The 18,116-nt window shown below is 35.1% G+C and overlaps 5 long non-coding RNA genes across 6 annotated transcripts; 2 read left to right on the top strand and 3 right to left on the bottom strand.

The window, feature by feature from the left end:
- Positions 1–56: 56 nt before the first annotated feature.
- Positions 57–12,869, bottom strand: LOC124881233. 2 transcript variants are annotated; one of them, XR_007041578.1, is made up of 4 exons: positions 12,796–12,869; positions 12,627–12,700; positions 198–239; positions 57–101 (listed from the first exon to the last, which is right to left on the bottom strand). It is a non-coding gene; the product is annotated as an uncharacterized LOC124881233 (long non-coding RNA). The 2 variants fall into 2 exon arrangements; XR_007041576.1 differs by having other exon boundaries at positions 12,782–12,869.
- Positions 834–3,027, top strand: LOC124881238. Its single transcript, XR_007041582.1, has 2 exons — positions 834–891; positions 2,677–3,027. It is a non-coding gene; the product is annotated as an uncharacterized LOC124881238 (long non-coding RNA).
- LOC124881236 lies at positions 2,881–6,151 on the bottom strand. Its single transcript, XR_007041580.1, has 2 exons — positions 4,933–6,151; positions 2,881–3,111 (listed from the first exon to the last, which is right to left on the bottom strand). It is a non-coding gene; the product is annotated as an uncharacterized LOC124881236 (long non-coding RNA).
- On the top strand, positions 6,365–9,603 carry LOC124881235. Its single transcript, XR_007041579.1, has 2 exons — positions 6,365–7,550; positions 9,373–9,603. It is a non-coding gene; the product is annotated as an uncharacterized LOC124881235 (long non-coding RNA).
- Positions 9,457–11,961, bottom strand: LOC124881237. The gene is made up of 2 exons (XR_007041581.1): positions 11,904–11,961; positions 9,457–9,807 (listed from the first exon to the last, which is right to left on the bottom strand). It is a non-coding gene; the product is annotated as an uncharacterized LOC124881237 (long non-coding RNA).
- Positions 12,870–18,116: the final 5,247 nt, after the last annotated feature.

Below are 18,116 nucleotides of genomic sequence, written 5' to 3' on the forward strand. Positions count from 1 at the left end.
TTACTAGAGTTGATAATGACAAAATGTGTCAAAGGTTAAGTGAAAGGGTCACTAACCTGCTGGTTCTGTCCAGTTTCCAGCTTCAGCTTCAGGAAGAAGAGCTTTAACAAAGATCGGCGTCTTAACTTTAGCTTCTAACTGTAATTTATCTCATTTCTCGAGGTCAACTTGACAAATATGAAGAAACCTGAACTTACCTTCATGAAAAGTTTCCTCAATCTCAAGTTCCTCTCTGACATCTGAGGAAGGCACAGGTTGTTCAGATTGAACATCAGAGAATTTAAGTGCACCCTTCCATCAAACATTTTGACAGGTGGGCGGGACTTCCGGTGAGGGCGGGACTTCCGGTGGGGGGCATATGGGCGCCATGTGGTTGCCATGTGGGCAGGGGGTGTGTCCAAGGGGCGTAACAGTGGATGTTGATTGGTTGTCGTCATTAGGGGCGATACCTTAAATGAGTCAATTAAAACACAGGGGTGTGTTTAAGGGTGTTACGGGGAAGGCCTTAAATGAGCCAATTAAAACACACAGGGGTGTGTTTAAGGGTGTTATTAATAATCTGTATGTTTTTTTCAGGCGTTAATACATCTAAAAAACAAAACAACAAAAAAAAAGACATGCATCCTTTTATATTTTTAAAGGTATAATCAACTTAATGTTGACCTATCACATGAAATCCTAATAAAGGAACTGTGTAACCTGACAGAATTGTAAGTTAATTTTTGCTTTACAGCAGGACCTATTTGTTGAATATATGAGCCAGTCTAAATCCGTTCAAAATAGAAAAGACCTAAAAAAGTAAATAAAAAAAAATTGTGCTTCACTACATCGATGGAACGAGAAAAACCTTCAGCTTCTGCGTCAACATACTGGAAAAGCAGCTGAAAATAGGTAAGACGAATATCAGATTAACAGAAAAAAAAAGAACATCAGTATACTGTTTCCAAGTTACAAATTGACTAGCAATGATGTGTTTGTTTTTGAATCATGAGAGACTCCATTTTAGGAAAAAGGAATGATAATTTAAGTTACCTGTAGCTTTTCTAAAAAACATTTTTACTTTTTCATCTTAGAGTTACAGGGGGTTACAACTGTTAGGGGCGATGTCAGGAAGGGGCAGTTACGTCTGTTTCTTAGATAACATATCACCTTTGAACTCAAGAAGGGTTTTGGTCTTAAAAACATAGTCTTTGCAGTTGAGAGATAGAGGGGAGTACAAATGTTTCTGTACCTCTTAAAAAATCCAGATTGTCGTCATCCTCAAGCATTGACAGTGGATCAAAAAGGTGGTTTCAGGTTTCCAAGACTTGAGCTATCACCAAAAAAGTAATAGTAAGATCATTTAAACCCTCTAATATGCACTCAAACACAATCTCCTAAAGCAGTATACATTTCAAACTATGGCTCTATTAAATTTAATAGAATATGCATGGTAATCTCTGTTTAACTATAAATGACTTTTTTAAAGAAAATGAAATTGGAGTGCATCAGATTGTTAAAAAATTCTTCAAACTGTAAATAAGATAAATGTATACTATTAATAATGAATATTGTTTTGTACATAGTCCAGATTTATTAATCTATTGCATCACACAAAAGCAGAGGTCATTACAAGTTACTTTATTCTTTTAAATGTTTTTGTTTTATTATTATTGAATGGTTGTTGCATAGTCGTAACCAGGGTCTATTGAAAAGAAAAAACATTATAGTTGTTTTGTAGACAAATTCTTTTTATACACTCAAGCACAATTTTAATCAGTTATCAGTTTTGTATCAGTACAAGGATGTTTTTTTCTATGCTTCAATAGTACTCAGTGCAGAATTCTGTTTTTGCAGTATAATTTTGACAACATTCTGAAGATTCGCATTCTTGTACATAGTATAATTGCAACGACAATCGTTTTGGAAATTCTTTGAAATGCTGTGTGTACTGATTGCTGTCGCTTCATTTAAGAAAAATTGTATCTGCTAAATTTCTATGTCACTGACAATAAACATTTATTTACTTTGTGTATTTTAAACTGGTTTCTTATTCCTGTCATTTTTACATCTTTACAGTAAGTAATCCTCTATATTTAATTTAATTTTGAAACTTTGTTTTGTATAGACACCAACTTTGGTCATGTTGCAGTCACTTTGTAGTGTCATCTATTGTCAAAACAACTTCTGTGCATTTAGAAAGTTGTATACAATTGATTATATTTCATAGAGTGCATAATATTTTGGATCCATGCTTTTGTGTGCATTCTGCTAAGTAAATGCAATAAACAGATTTCTAGAGTTTATTCTTGTTTTTAAACTTGATTTACAATAACTCAATTGACTGTGAGAGTCAGTTGAGGTATTAGTATTTTTTAATGCTATTACAATTTCTTTACACAACTATTTAGCATACACTAAATTGCTAAGCAGATATATTAGAATGCACATGCAGTACTTTTACATAACACACTGGGATTTTAAAAACAAAACAGCAACCCACACATGGCTTAATTCTTCCCTCTCAAACTTTTAAGTTCTAAGGTTTTTCATATTTTGTACATATCTAGTAATTATGGTGTATGTTATTTTTCAAACTTTTTCACTTTGAATTAATATTTGTTTAGTAAAATCAGTGGTCTAACTTTTTTACGATTAAGGTTAGATTTCAATTCAATTCAATTTTATTAATTTTAGGAATATAGCACCAGTTCAGAGCAAATGTCATCTCAAGGCAGATGATAAAACAGAGAGTTCTAAGCATGTAGCTACAGTGGTAAGTAAGGACTCCATATTAACAAGAAAAACCTCTAGTAGAACCATGCTCAGTATAAGTGGCCATCTGCTGTGATTGGCTAGCTTTAGAGGGCAGAAAGTAAACAGAAAAAAAAAACACAGAAGCACCAGTCCAGGAGTAGTTTATTTGGGAAAGAATACAGCACACACCGTTAGTGACATCACTAATACCATTAGTAGTTCCATCTAAGAAACACAATAAAACAAGAAAGCACTGAGCCAGTAGTAGTATCAATGGGATAAGAAAATTAAGAGTAAATACCTGCAGCAATAGCTCACTGGCATTATCCTTGAAAGAGACAGTTAAAGACAAAATCCCTAGGCAGAGTGTATCTTCTATGAAAACAACAAGAATGAGAACATACACTTTATTAGATTATGACACACAACACAAATACACCACACAAAGGTTTCTATTTACTGCTGCAATTTCTAGTTATGATTAAAGTTCCTTGTCAGGTTAAACACAATTTTGTGGCCTCACACATTTAAGATAATAAAAGGAATAGAAGTGTTGCACATATATTTATTCTGAACTTTTGTTATTTTATTTAGAGAGCACTCACATGTTGCATTTCTAATTTAACAAATAAATATTAAAATCGTTTAGAATTTCTTCCTTTAGGAATTTCTTCCTTTAGGAATTTCTTTCTTTAGGAAGTGGCATAGAGAAACACTTTTAGAATTTTGACATTTTCTTATGAAGAGATGGTAAAAAATATGAGGACAAGTAGAAGGAAAACTGCAGAAACAGAATATCCACATGCTCTTTCTAGTATTTTTTTAAGGAAACATTGAACTAAAGCAGAACCATCTGCTGGAAGAGGTATGGACAGTAGAGGCAGACAAGCCATTTGAGTGCTTTCTACCAAACTGGTTTGTGTGGCTTTAAAAATGTTTTTTATTGTTGGCATTTGCCCTTTGCTTAGCTAGATGAAAGAACAATGAGCAGGTTAATGGAGACCATTAACATATAAAAATATAGTGACAAGCATGTTCATGTTATTTTTACTTGTAACTGTTTTTTTTTTTAAGATGAACCTAATAAGCTATTAAAAACAAAAGCAATTCAACATAAATATAATGTCAAATAAACATTGGTATAAGACAAAATTATTGTCTCTTGTCCAACTGCTGTTTATTTCAATGCCACTTACCTCATAGTATATATATGTCAATAAACTGATCTACACTTCAGAGTTGTGCTGATTTCAGTTTAACCTTCTTGCTCATCACCAACATTGGATATTTTGAAACCTTATGAAGTTAATAAATACTACTTGAAAAGGTGTGTGTTACTCTTCTGCAGTGTAGTTTGACATTTTTAATCAAATGTTATAAAAGCCGATAAGTGGTGTTCTCAAACGGCACTTGTGAGTTGCTCAGTAACAAAACCAATTACTATTTCTTAATTCTATTTAGAGTTACCTTCACTGGTATGACAAAAACGTGTTTTTATTATTGAAATGTCATTAGTTCTTGACTAATTCTACAAACACATTCTGAAGTTTCAAATAATTTCTATAAATGAAATATACAACATTTGCTTACAGTTAACTGACTACACACCAGAATCAGGACATCTCTTCATAGCTTATAATGTTAGGCATATGTTGTACGCAGACCATGTCAATTACTATTTTCACTTAATATTAAAAGTTCTAAAAATTACATTAGCTTAGGAATTACCCTAGCTAATCAGCAACATTCACATTTGCCAAGTTATTTCTTCGTAAATAAGAATCATGAAAATGTGTTTTTTCAAAGATATCACACCTTATAATCCCATCACACTATTGAGTATGAGCCTTTTGTTTTTATTGCGTTAGAAGACATGATTCCACAATAAAATAACACTAACCAATCCTCTTCCTTACAGTTGGGCCAAAAATTATTCATATCCTGGAAAGTATAGATGTATATTTTTTTTCATTTAACTGAGAAGTTTGTTTCTCACATAAAAGGAAAAAGGCATCTCTCCAATGACAACAAAATAATTAAAATCTTTATAAAAAAATTGGCATGTTAAAATTTTTTTATGTTCTCAGTGTACATCCACAATGCTGAAAAGGAGTGTTTAAAACGTGGCAGAAGTAGTGGCAGAAGACATTTTGATGTATCCTAAAATCTCTTTAATGGCCTCATGTTTAGATTTACCTATCACGTGAATAGGATCCCACTACGGAGGCGAGAGCTGGTGTAAAGCAGCTGGTCTCCAAGCACTCTTTCTTCTCTGCCCCTCAATGTGTTGCAGTAGCAGGGCTTGTAAAACAAACCAAAAGTGTCTGAACCAATATAATCAGCACCTCTCTGACAGCATTCGTTTTTACTTCACTGTATGGCCATAAAAGTCGCATCTGAATTTGAACACAGCAATAGTGAATGACATCCGTGAATCAGTAATTCTGTGTTTAATTAATCTGTGGTTTCAAGGACTTTGATGTGTGACACAAAAAACGGAATTTTGGAACTGGAATTGAATTTTGGAATAGAAAATGAAAGTTATCAAATGGAATTTTCAATACATAGCAAAGCAATTTTCAAAGCAAACAAATTCAGTTTAAAAGCCAAGGAATTCAGTTTCAAACCATTAAATTCATTTTAATGGTTTGAAACTAGGTAAAAAACTTTTATTTGGTGGAGACTGGACTTTAGCTGTGTGTCAGAGTCAGGGCATGAATCACTTGGTCTATTTTGTTTACTTCTATCTTCGCCAAATGTACCAAGAGTAGGAGAGTTAGCTCGCAGGAGATGAAGTGCTGCCATCAAAACTAAATTTGCCGCTTTTTAAAACCACAGATATCCTTGCGTGCTTTCTAGGTTTTAGCGGCATGGCTTTCTGTCCGCTGTCAGGAGCATGTGTTCACCTCCGTTCGAGTGCACCTAACTCAGTGTGTCAGTGTCACCGTTGGTGACACAGAGTATGATGAGTGTGTTTTCGTCCAGCTTTTGCCATGTTTGGCCATAGAAAGAAGAGTAGTGACAACACAGGGACAGAAATCCTTCACGACGTGATCCAATAAAACGAATGACATTAACTGTTAAACTATTACTACATGCTGTGATCCTCTTGGGGGCACGGCGGTCTGGTTGGTAGGGCGGGGTGCCCCCCTTGAATAGTGGTAGGTGAAACACTGCAGGTGCTTCCACAGATTAGAAGTATTCCGCCGCAGCCGTGCATATTGCATCATAAATATTTCTGCACAGCATTTTGAAATGGAGTTTCGACGAAAATTCAAACTGAAAGACTGGGGTGGTGTTCCAATTATCGGGGGATCACACTCCTCAGCCTCCCTGGTAAGGCCTACGCCAGGGTATTGGAGAGGAGAGTCTGACCGATAGTCGAACCTCGGCTTCAGGAGGAACAGTGTGGTTTTCGTCCCAGCCGTGGAACACTGGACCAGCTCTATACCCTCTACAGGGTGCTCGAGGGACACAGTCGAATGCCTTCTCCAGGTCCACAAAACACATGTGAACCGGTTGGGCAAACTCCCATGAACCCTCGAGCACCCTGTAGAGGGTATAGAGCTGGTCCAGTGTTCCACGGCCGGGACAAGAACCACACTGCTCCTCCTGAAGCCGAGGTTCGACTATCGGTCAGACTCTCCTCTCCAATACCCTGGCGTAGGCCTTACCAGGGAGGCTGAGGAGTGTGATCCCCCTGTAGTTGGAACACCACCCCAGTCTTTCAGTTTGAATTTTCGTCGAAACTCCATTTCAAAATGCTGTGCAGAAATATTTATGATGCAATATGCACGGCTGCGGCGGAATACTTCTAATCTGTGGAAGCACCTGCAGTGTTTCACCTACCACTATTCAAGGGGGGCACCCCGCCCTACCAACCAGACCGCCGTGCCCCCAAGAGGATCACAGCATGTAGTAATAGTTTAACAGTTAATGTCATTCGTTTTATTGGATCACGTCGTGAAGGATTTCTGTCCCTGTGTTGTCACTACTCTTCTTTCTATGGCCAAACATGGCAAAAGCTGGACGAAAACACACTCATCATACTCTGTGTCACCAACGGTGACACTGACACACTGAGTTAGGTGCACTCGAACGGAGGTGAACACATGCTCCTGACAGCGGACAGAAAGCCATGCCGCTAAAACCTAGAAAGCACGCAAGGATATCTGTGGTTTTAAAAAGCGGCAAATTTAGTTTTGATGGCAGCACTTCATCTCCTGCGAGCTAACTCTCCTACTCTTGGTACATTTGGCGAAGATAGAAGTAAACAAAATAGACCAAGTGATTCATGCCCTGACTCTGACACACAGCTAAAGTCCAGTCTCCACCAAATAAAAGTTTTTTACCTAGTTTCAAACCATTAAAATGAATTTAATGGTTTGAAACTGAATTCCTTGGCTTTTAAACTGAATTTGTTTGCTTTGAAAATTGCTTTGCTATGTATTGAAAATTCCATTTGATAACTTTCATTTTCTATTCCAAAATTCAATTCCAGTTCCAAAATTCCGTTTTTTGTGTCACACATCAAAGTCCTTGAAACCACAGATTAATTAAACACAGAATTACTGATTCACGGATGTCATTCACTATTGCTGTGTTCAAATTCAGATGCGACTTTTATGGCCATACAGTGAAGTAAAAACGAATGCTGTCAGAGAGGTGCTGATTATATTGGTTCAGACACTTTTGGTTTGTTTTACAAGCCCTGCTACTGCAACACATTGAGGGGCAGAGAAGAAAGAGTGCTTGGAGACCAGCTGCTTTACACCAGCTCTCGCCTCCGTAGTGGGATCCTATTCACGTGATAGGTAAATCTAAACATGAGGCCATTAAAGAGATTTTAGGATACATCAAAATGTCTTCTGCCACTACTTCTGCCACGTTTTAAACACTCCTTTTCAGCATTGTGGATGTACACTGAGAACATAAAAAAATTTTAACATGCCAATTTTTTTATAAAGATTTTAATTATTTTGTTGTCATTGGAGAGATGCCTTTTTCCTTTTATGTGAGAAACAAACTTCTCAGTTAAATGAAAAAAAATATACATCTATACTTTCCAGGATATGAATAATTTTTGGCCCAACTGTAAGGAAGAGGATTGGTTAGTGTTATTTTATTGTGGAATCATGTCTTCTAACGCAATAAAAACAAAAGGCTCATACTCAATAGTGTGATGGGATTATAAGGTGTGATATCTTTGAAAAAACACATTTTCATGATTCTTATTTACGAAGAAATAACTTGGCAAATGTGAATGTTGCTGATTAGCTAGGGTAATTCCTAAGCTAATGTAATTTTTAGAACTTTTAATATTAAGTGAAAATAGTAATTGACATGGTCTGCGTACAACATATGCCTAACATTATAAGCTATGAAGAGATGTCCTGATTCTGGTGTGTAGTCAGTTAACTGTAAGCAAATGTTGTATATTTCATTTATAGAAATTATTTGAAACTTCAGAATGTGTTTGTAGAATTAGTCAAGAACTAATGACATTTCAATAATAAAAACACGTTTTTGTCATACCAGTGAAGGTAACTCTAAATAGAATTAAGAAATAGTAATTGGTTTTGTTACTGAGCAACTCACAAGTGCCGTTTGAGAACACCACTTATCGGCTTTTATAACATTTTGATTAAAAATGTCAAACTACACTGCAGAAGAGTAACACACACCTTTTCAAGTAGTATTTATTAACTTCATAAGGTTTCAAAATATCCAATGTTGGTGATGAGCAAGAAGGTTAAACTGAAATCAGCACAACTCTGAAGTGTAGATCAGTTTATTGACATATATATACTATGAGGTAAGTGGCATTGAAATAAACAGCAGTTGGACAAGAGACAATAATTTTGTCTTATACCAATGTTTATTTGACATTATATTTATGTTGAATTGCTTTTGTTTTTAATAGCTTATTAGGTTCATCTTAAAAAAAAAAACAGTTACAAGTAAAAATAACATGAACATGCTTGTCACTATATTTTTATATGTTAATGGTCTCCATTAACCTGCTCATTGTTCTTTCATCTAGCTAAGCAAAGGGCAAATGCCAACAATAAAAAACATTTTTAAAGCCACACAAACCAGTTTGGTAGAAAGCACTCAAATGGCTTGTCTGCCTCTACTGTCCATACCTCTTCCAGCAGATGGTTCTGCTTTAGTTCAATGTTTCCTTAAAAAAATACTAGAAAGAGCATGTGGATATTCTGTTTCTGCAGTTTTCCTTCTACTTGTCCTCATATTTTTTACCATCTCTTCATAAGAAAATGTCAAAATTCTAAAAGTGTTTCTCTATGCCACTTCCTAAAGAAAGAAATTCCTAAAGGAAGAAATTCCTAAAGGAAGAAATTCTAAACGATTTTAATATTTATTTGTTAAATTAGAAATGCAACATGTGAGTGCTCTCTAAATAAAATAACAAAAGTTCAGAATAAATATATGTGCAACACTTCTATTCCTTTTATTATCTTAAATGTGTGAGGCCACAAAATTGTGTTTAACCTGACAAGGAACTTTAATCATAACTAGAAATTGCAGCAGTAAATAGAAACCTTTGTGTGGTGTATTTGTGTTGTGTGTCATAATCTAATAAAGTGTATGTTCTCATTCTTGTTGTTTTCATAGAAGATACACTCTGCCTAGGGATTTTGTCTTTAACTGTCTCTTTCAAGGATAATGCCAGTGAGCTATTGCTGCAGGTATTTACTCTTAATTTTCTTATCCCATTGATACTACTACTGGCTCAGTGCTTTCTTGTTTTATTGTGTTTCTTAGATGGAACTACTAATGGTATTAGTGATGTCACTAACGGTGTGTGCTGTATTCTTTCCCAAATAAACTACTCCTGGACTGGTGCTTCTGTGTTTTTTTTTTCTGTTTACTTTCTGCCCTCTAAAGCTAGCCAATCACAGCAGATGGCCACTTATACTGAGCATGGTTCTACTAGAGGTTTTTCTTGTTAATATGGAGTCCTTACTTACCACTGTAGCTACATGCTTAGAACTCTCTGTTTTATCATCTGCCTTGAGATGACATTTGCTCTGAACTGGTGCTATATTCCTAAAATTAATAAAATTGAATTGAATTGAAATCTAACCTTAATCGTAAAAAAGTTAGACCACTGATTTTACTAAACAAATATTAATTCAAAGTGAAAAAGTTTGAAAAATAACATACACCATAATTACTAGATATGTACAAAATATGAAAAACCTTAGAACTTAAAAGTTTGAGAGGGAAGAATTAAGCCATGTGTGGGTTGCTGTTTTGTTTTTAAAATCCCAGTGTGTTATGTAAAAGTACTGCATGTGCATTCTAATATATCTGCTTAGCAATTTAGTGTATGCTAAATAGTTGTGTAAAGAAATTGTAATAGCATTAAAAAATACTAATACCTCAACTGACTCTCACAGTCAATTGAGTTATTGTAAATCAAGTTTAAAAACAAGAATAAACTCTAGAAATCTGTTTATTGCATTTACTTAGCAGAATGCACACAAAAGCATGGATCCAAAATATTATGCACTCTATGAAATATAATCAATTGTATACAACTTTCTAAATGCACAGAAGTTGTTTTGACAATAGATGACACTACAAAGTGACTGCAACATGACCAAAGTTGGTGTCTATACAAAACAAAGTTTCAAAATTAAATTAAATATAGAGGATTACTTACTGTAAAGATGTAAAAATGACAGGAATAAGAAACCAGTTTAAAATACACAAAGTAAATAAATGTTTATTGTCAGTGACATAGAAATTTAGCAGATACAATTTTTCTTAAATGAAGCGACAGCAATCAGTACACACAGCATTTCAAAGAATTTCCAAAACGATTGTCGTTGCAATTATACTATGTACAAGAATGCGAATCTTCAGAATGTTGTCAAAATTATACTGCAAAAACAGAATTCTGCACTGAGTACTATTGAAGCATAGAAAAAAACATCCTTGTACTGATACAAAACTGATAACTGATTAAAATTGTGCTTGAGTGTATAAAAAGAATTTGTCTACAAAACAACTATAATGTTTTTTCTTTTCAATAGACCCTGGTTACGACTATGCAACAACCATTCAATAATAATAAAACAAAAACATTTAAAAGAATAAAGTAACTTGTAATGACCTCTGCTTTTGTGTGATGCAATAGATTAATAAATCTGGACTATGTACAAAACAATATTCATTATTAATAGTATACATTTATCTTATTTACAGTTTGAAGAATTTTTTAACAATCTGATGCACTCCAATTTCATTTTCTTTAAAAAAGTCATTTATAGTTAAACAGAGATTACCATGCATATTCTATTAAATTTAATAGAGCCATAGTTTGAAATGTATACTGCTTTAGGAGATTGTGTTTGAGTGCATATTAGAGGGTTTAAATGATCTTACTATTACTTTTTTGGTGATAGCTCAAGTCTTGGAAACCTGAAACCACCTTTTTGATCCACTGTCAATGCTTGAGGATGACGACAATCTGGATTTTTTAAGAGGTACAGAAACATTTGTACTCCCCTCTATCTCTCAACTGCAAAGACTATGTTTTTAAGACCAAAACCCTTCTTGAGTTCAAAGGTGATATGTTATCTAAGAAACAGACGTAACTGCCCCTTCCTGACATCGCCCCTAACAGTTGTAACCCCCTGTAACTCTAAGATGAAAAAGTAAAAATGTTTTTTAGAAAAGCTACAGGTAACTTAAATTATCATTCCTTTTTCCTAAAATGGAGTCTCTCATGATTCAAAAACAAACACATCATTGCTAGTCAATTTGTAACTTGGAAACAGTATACTGATGTTCTTTTTTTTTTCTGTTAATCTGATATTCGTCTTACCTATTTCAGCTGCCTATGTTTTTAAGACCAAAACCCTTCTTGAGTTCAAAGGTGATATGTTATCTAAGAAACAGACGTAACTGCCCCTTTCCTGACATTGCCCCTAACAGTTGTAACCCCCTGTAACTCTAAGATGAAAAAGTAAAAATGTTTTTTAGAAAAGCTACAGGTAACTTAAATTATCATTCCTTTTTCCTAAAATGGAGTCTCTCATGATTCAAAAACAAACACATCATTGCTAGTCAATTTGTAACTTGGAAACAGTATACTGATGTTCTTTTTTTTTCTGTTAATCTGATATTCGTCTTACCTATTTTCAGCTGCTTTTCCAGTATGTTGACGCAGAAGCTGAAGGTTTTTCTCGTTCCATCGATGTAGTGAAGCACAATTTTTTTTTATTTACTTTTTTAGGTCTTTTCTATTTTGAACGGATTTAGACTGGCTCATATATTCAACAAATAGGTCCTGCTGTAAAGCAAAAATTAACTTACAATTCTGTCAGGTTACACAGTTCCTTTATTAGGATTTCATGTGATAGGTCAACATTAAGTTGATTATACCTTTAAAAATATAAAAGGATGCATGTCTTTTTTTTTGTTGTTTTGTTTTTTAGATGTATTAACGCCTGAAAAAAACATACAGATTATTAATAACACCCTTAAACACACCCCTGTGTTTTAATTGACTCATTTAAGGTATCGCCCCTAATGACGACAACCAATCAACATCCACTGTTACGCCCCTTGGACACACCCCCTGCCCACATGGCAACCACATGGCGCCCATATGCCCCCCACCGGAAGTCCCGCCCTCACCGGAAGTCCCGCCCACCTGTCAAAATGTTTGATGGAAGGGTGCACTTAAATTCTCTCTAACATCTTTAGAACCACACAGCATTTAAAAACGAATGTTTTGAATGGAAACAACTCTCAGCCCCATTTCTTTCTCATAATATATGTGATTAGATTAGATCCGTCTGTCTGTAGAAATAAAACTCTCCCAATCTGGCCCCACAGGAGTCAGAGCAACTCACCTGCAGCTTGACTCAGAGCCAGCAAGGCACAAAGAAACAGAATCTTCATGATTCAGATTAAAGACGATAATCACCTTTAATAAAGAAAAACAGTCTCAGTTCAATAAAGTCGTAATTGAAGTTAGACGTAAAGCTTTTTACCAACGCAGAATTACGTTATTTCCTTTACTTCAGCGACAGATTATAGCCTCAGCTTTCCTGTCTGGAGATGCTGGGCGAGTCAAAGAGCTGATCTTATATACCGTTGCTGACAGGAACCAAACCAGGAACTGTGGACAGACCTGTCAGTAACAAACAAATAAAAAGCAAGATAATGTTCCAGTAAAATCTAAGCTGAGCTCATTAGATGTTTGACCTGTACTTTATGACTTACATATCAGTGATGATGCTTATCTTTGATGATGTTGAGAGAGGCTGTTTGAGTTTGGTTTTTTATTGTGCTGAATTCATGACTCCCTATTTTAACTGGGTTAGTCGTTCAATGAATTGTAACACTTTGATTGACTTGTATTTCCACACTTAGCAAATTGGATTTTATTAATTATAACATGCAGGAAAAATAAAAATGAGGCTTTGATAGTACGTTTTCTGACTTACAATCAAAGTTTCCCTCTGATTAGAGTTGTTTGCTTGTCTCACGTGTTTATTAGTGACATTGGCAAAAAGAGATTTTGGGGAGTTCGATTTCCGTCCTACGCCAAGACTAGTAATTCATCCTATTCAACACGCATGTGATCCAACCGAAATAAAACACACTACAACCACAACAGATTTACATTACTGCATACAATCCTAATGAGGTTTGAATATACACTGCCTGGCCAAAAACAAAGTCGACACCAAAACAAAAAAGTCACACTCTAATATTTCGTTGGACCGCCTTTAGCTTTGATTACAGCACGCCTTCGCTGTGGCATTGTTTCGATAAGCTTCTGCAATGCCACAAGTTTAATGTCCACCCAGTGTTGCATTAATGTTTCACCAAGATTTTGCATTGACGATGGTAGAGTCTGACAGCTGCGCAAAGCCTTCTCCAGCACATCCCAAAGATTCTCAATGGGGTTGAAGTCTGGACTCTGTGGTGGTCCAATCCATGTGTGAGAATGATGTCTCATGCTCCCTGAACCACTCTTTCACAATTTGAGCCTGATGAATCCTGGCGTTGTCATCCTGGAATATGCCATCAGGGAAGAAGAAATCCATTGATAGAACCACCTGGTCATTCAGTATATTCAGGTAGTCAGCTGACCTCATTCTTTGAACACATACTGTTGTTGAACCCAGACCTGACCACCTGCAGCAACCTCAGATCATAGCTCTGACCCCACAGGCTTGTACAGTAGGCACTAGGCATGATGGGAGCATCACTTCACCTGCCTCTCTTCGTACCCTGATGCGCCCATCACTCTGGAACAGAGTAAATCTGGACTCATCAGAACATATGACCTTCTTCCATTGCTCCAGAGTCCAATCTTTATTCTCCCTAGCAAACTGAAGCCTTTTTTCCAGTTAGCCTCACTGATTGGTGGTTTTCTTAAGGCTACACAGCTGTTCAGTCTCAATCCCTTGAGTTCCCTTCACAATGTGCGTGTGAAAAATGCTCTCACTTTCATTATTAAACATGACTCGGTGTTCTACTGTTTTTCTTCGATTTGATTTCACCAAACGTTAAGTGATCGCCGATCACAATCATTCAGGATTTTTTTCCGGCCACATTTCTTCCTCTAAGACGATGGGTCCCCACTATCCTTCCAGTTTTTAATAAGGCGTTGGACAGTTCTTAACCCAATTTTGGTAGTTTCTTCAATCTCCTGAAATGTTTTCTCTGCTTGATGCATGCCAATGACTTGAATCCTTCTGAAACAGACTGACATCTTTTCCACGACCACAGGATGTGTCTTTCGACATGGTTGGATAAGAAATGAGAAGCAACTCATTGCACCAGTTGGGGTTAAATAACTTGTTGCCAGCTGAAACATAATCGTCCATGCAGTAATTATCCATTGGGAGGTTCGTACCTATTTGCTTAGTTAGATCCAGGTGGCGACTTCTTTTTGGCCAGGCAGAAGTTCTCCTTTCAGCTGGTCAATGACTCAAAACATACAGCTAGATGGAATGTTTAGATGTAAGCAAAGTAATATGTTAAGACGGCCCAGTCAAAGTCCTGACCTAAATCTGATTGAGAATCTTTGGTAAGAGTTGGAAATTGAAGCTCTAGATGAGTAAATATGGTGGAGACATACTCCACTGTATTTGCAGAAAAAGACAGCTCTTCAAATTGAGTCAGGGCTGAATACAAATGCCCAGAACGCTTTTCAGATTTCATTTGTAAAACAATTTGAAAAGCATTTTATTCTATTGGTAAAAAAAAAAAAAAAAGGTTTGTGGTTTTAACATGACAAAATGTGTAAACGCTCAAGAGGTCAAATTAGTTTTTCAAAGCCCCATATATATCTAGAACAAATCTGTCTTTGTTCAATTAAATCAGACAAAATGTGGGTTTTTTCCAGATGTGTATTTGTTTCATCATTGAGTGTAAGACACTTCTGTGTTTTCACTGGAACTGAGTCAGCTCCTTCACCACGAGCAGTGCAGATAGAAGTCTGGCTGTTTATTAACGTCTGCAGCTGATTGCTGATACCTGAGTTTCCAAAGAACCGATAACACCATAATTCACTGTAATTGTTTACACCAACGAGTTTGCTTTATGGTCAGTCTGTGGAAATCATTGTGATTATCATAGCATATATATATAGTCCAATGGAAGAAAAGGAAAACAAGGGAAGAAATGAGTGCATCTATAAACTACATTCAATTCGCTCTTGGGATTAATAAAGTCTTTTTAAATTGAACTGAAGTAAATCTAACATCAGGGCAACTTTATGGCTGATATTAACAGGCTGGTAATAAAACACATCAAGACAATCTAACGTTCACTTAGAGATATTATTTATTACATCTTGTCTCATTTATTTTTTGTTTAAAGGTGTCTATACATAAAGTCGGGGATAGCTGACAAAATCTGTTCATATTTAGAAACATTTTAAACTGAAATCTGTTATTCAGATAAATTCATTGTATGAATCTGTTACTTAAGTTTTATTGTGGGGTCTTGGCTATTATTCCTGGCAACATAATTAAATGATGGTGTAGAATTAAAAAGAAAGAAATGTCAGTGTTAAGTGTTTTATTTGTTTCAATTTAAAACCCTACAACTTGAAGAAATGTTGTCATTTAATAACATAATGAATACGAATCTTTGTGAAATTCTTGCAATTTAATTATTAAAAGATTACATAATGGCTTTGAGTAACACCATAGACTGAACAAATCAAGAAGATAAATAAGAAACAAAAGAGAAAAACCTTTATCCTCAAGTCATTTCCTGCTGCTTTTTCACCTGTCTGCAGTGCAACAACAGGACCACCAGGTGTCACTGTTGGACCATCTGTCATACGCATTGAAGATTGCTTTAAAGCTAAACAATGATGCCGTAAACAATTATCATTATTATTAACTGCAAAAAACGAAACAGACTGAATAAAAATCAAACAATAAATGAACCAACAAATAAATATATATTGTAGGTTTAGAGCGGCTTGAAATAATTAGATGTTTAACCCCACAGTGGTGCCCTCTGTAAGGTCAACCCCACCTTTCACACGTTGATCACAGCAGATTTGGCATCAGATCCACCGAGAGCTGGTTCAGTAATAAATCTCTATTAATTGCCAGTAATTACTGCTGGGTGGCTGAAGCTCTCTTTCACTCTGGCGGTTTTTTTTTTTTTTTTTGTTATTTGTTTTACTACACCAACTAGCAGAATGAATATAAATATTCAAAATAGAGTTTTTCTCAAATAAAACGACAGTGAAAAAAACGTATTTTATACTACTTTTATACTTTTTTTTAGATTTAGGTTTTGTCTTTCAGCTTCATGAAGTTAATCTATAGAAATATTATTTATTTGCAGGGGGGCTTTTTTAAAAACACCACAATGTCTTCAATTTTTTAATTTACTTTTGCTCTTATTTTGAATCTCACTGTTGGAGTTGTGTTTTTTTCCTTTTATATTTTTTTTTTTGAAAACTTTAAATTTATTAAATTCTGTTCTTGGATTACATTACCTCTACACTCTGTAAACATACAATTCTGTAAATTAACCAGCAGATTTGGTTTTAGGAAGTTATGACATTTTGTGGTAACGTTTTATTACCATTAGATGTCGCTGTTGGGCTGGAAATCCTCCCATGAACTGTGACGGTGACTCAGGTTAAGCCTCAGTCATAAATCATAAACAAAACGTGAGGGTATAACTTGTTTAAGATGCTGCTTTTCTGACAGAAATAATCATATTCATCATCCATCCGTCCCTCATCTATTCCGACTTATCCTTGCTGGGTCGCAGGTGCCTATCACACAGATTTGTTAAAAATATTTAATTTCTATGGTTCATACTGACCATTTTATATGAAATGTATGCTAAAACATTACATAAAACGTTTTTTACATAATTAGATTAGATATTGACAGAAATGTACATGTCCAAGTCATTTGCAGAACAAACTTCACAAATGTTCATTTTCTTCTGTGTAATTTAACAATTAAAACGTAAGTTTCTGTTGAAATTAAATAAACTCGTCACATGTTTCAGTGTCTTTGCTCAAATAGACAGTCATTAAATATTTCTTTCTTCTTTATTTACATGATTATTCAGGTTTTTACAAAGCTGTGCTTCAATTAATTTTTATAACAAATAAATCTGTCTCTCTCCTTCATCTCTTTTTCAGCGTTGACTCTGCAGTCACCGTCACAGTTGCTCCATTCTTATGTGAGCAGGTCCAAATAAAGAAAGAGCATTTGGTGATTTGTTTCTCGGGACACATTGTAATACCAAAGCCAAAAGAGAATTATTATTTTTCTAACTTTTTTGTATATCTTCTCAGAGAGACAGAACCTCCAATATAAACTAGCAGGAAAAGATTATTAAATGAAAAGGCCATTCTCTACACATGCAAGTAAACAGTGTATTATAACAGTTTTAGAATATTGAGCAATCAAAGTCTGTGTAATAATTCAATCTAACATGAAGAAGTCATTCTCTGCAGTCTTGGTCAGAATAGTTAAGTGTCTGCATATCTTCAGTGGTAGTTTCTGTGTAATTCTTCAAACTATATACTTTGAATTTTCAAATAATCCCAATAAAATGCAGTGAAGTTTGAGCTCATAACGTGACAAGATGTAAATAAGGGGTATTTTTATTTAAGGTGTATTAATACTTTTGCAGGGAGGTATATAAGAGAATAAAATAGCTGATGATTCAGGACTAATAATCCAAATTTCTCACTCAGTCTCCAGATTAGATCATGTATGCATGACATCGAGTATACGGAGTTTCTCACACATTAGAAAGTAGCTGTGATAGTGTACCTTAATATGAATGTTGAGGTCACTGCTAATGTTTAAAACCTAAAATGTTTTAAATTTAAT

Source organism: Girardinichthys multiradiatus, chromosome 14 (genome assembly GCF_021462225.1).
Source record: "Girardinichthys multiradiatus isolate DD_20200921_A chromosome 14, DD_fGirMul_XY1, whole genome shotgun sequence".
Lineage (NCBI taxonomy): Eukaryota > Metazoa > Chordata > Actinopteri > Cyprinodontiformes > Goodeidae > Girardinichthys > Girardinichthys multiradiatus.